At 39.6% G+C, this 1351-nt stretch overlaps 1 protein-coding gene across 3 annotated transcripts in view; it reads left to right on the top strand.

The window, feature by feature from the left end:
- LOC106883557 (glucose transporter type 1) overlaps positions 1-1351 on the top strand; it is a 43281-nt gene that overhangs the window by 10270 nt on the left and 31660 nt on the right. Inside the window, exon 1 of one of the 3 annotated variants that reach the window (XM_052972858.1) lies at positions 281-429. The exons of the other annotated variants lie outside the window; for them this stretch is intronic. The gene's annotated coding sequence lies outside the window, so the exon portion shown is untranslated. Of the gene's footprint in view, positions 1-280; positions 430-1351 lie in introns of those variants that run through there. 3 annotated transcript variants of the gene reach the window in all.

The raw sequence follows: 1351 nt of genomic DNA, 5'->3' as shown, positions 1-1351 counted from the left end.
CCATGACTTTTTGTTGTTACCACTGTCCTCACCATCACCATCGCCACTATTTCCACCACATAATTCATCACTATACCACCACCACCACCACTATCAACCCAACTTTTGCCTTTCTGTAGTGGCCACCACCCAGAAGCTCTTATGTGGTTTCCGTGGTTTCTATTTTCAGTGCTGATCTCTGAAGCTTCCGTTGTGTGTCTGTCTGTGAAACAACGAGGTTAACAAGTGCAGAGAGGAACTGGGTGTACCTGCCAGTGTTGGGCGTAAAAGTGAGATAGTCAAGGGGATAGGGTAATTGGCTGTCAACTTGTTGATAAGTCTTGATGTTCAAATCCACTCGTGGGATGTTGTGTTTGTGGGTAAGGGCTGATTTCTTAACTTTACATTGGAAAATTCACAGATGAGTTTGATAACTTCACTTGCCATGAGGTATATATTTTTATTTATCTAAAAAAATTTTTTTTTATGTGCCCTTTTAAAGCCTAGCCAGGCTCATGGGCCTGGTTTCCCCGGTTTCTATGGTGTATGTGTTCCCCCCAGCTGGATGGGACGCCAGTCCATCGCAGCGTTACTCAAGAAACAGCCTTGAGTAAATTACTGAGGGATTTGGGAGCAACCTGATATGTCCTCTTAATCTGCTCTACTTCTTTTTGAATTTATTCTTTAATAAGAAGTTTTAATTGTGTTATCTTCTAAATAATCAATATTTTTAATATTCATGTGACCTCCTTACAGAGTCTTTATTAGTGTATGTATGGGTATGTATTAAACTTTTGTGTGTACATTCATGTGTCTATACATTTAATGGAGCAGCTAATGAATGGTACTCCCCAATGTAAGACATCAGCTGTGGTTTTCCTTTGTAAAGGAAATTAGGTTGATCTCCACAGTCAAATTGAACCAGAAGTTAGTAAGAAAGTACAATATGAAAACAAGAACAGAGCATATAATGTGTAACTTAAATGAATAGAAACACACAGAGTACTAATGTTACCAAACCTTAAAAGTACATATGAAAATATCAGTTAACAGAAAATTATAGCAAATTCACAAAGGATGTTGGTAGTGTGACTAGGCAGCATAAGGCAGTTTAAGGCAACTGTCTCTTTGGTGGTGTGAGTTCAAATCCCATCACTGCCATACCACATTTTTGTGTGTGTGTGTGTGGGGGAGCTGTGTGGTTAAGGAGCTTGCTTCCCAACCATTTGGTCTTGGGTTCACTCTCACTGTGCAGTACCTTGAGTAAGTGTTTTCTCTAACTCTGGGTCACCCAAAGCCTTGTGAATGGACTTGGTAGACAGAAACTGCAAGAAGCCCATTGTGTGTGTGTGTGTATGTTTATTATATATAT

The sequence above is a fragment of the Octopus bimaculoides genome, chromosome 14 (genome assembly GCF_001194135.2).
Source record: "Octopus bimaculoides isolate UCB-OBI-ISO-001 chromosome 14, ASM119413v2, whole genome shotgun sequence".
NCBI lineage: Eukaryota > Metazoa > Mollusca > Cephalopoda > Octopoda > Octopodidae > Octopus > Octopus bimaculoides.
Note: the sequence above shows the minus strand (reverse complement) of the source record. Positions and strands in the feature narration are given on the sequence as shown.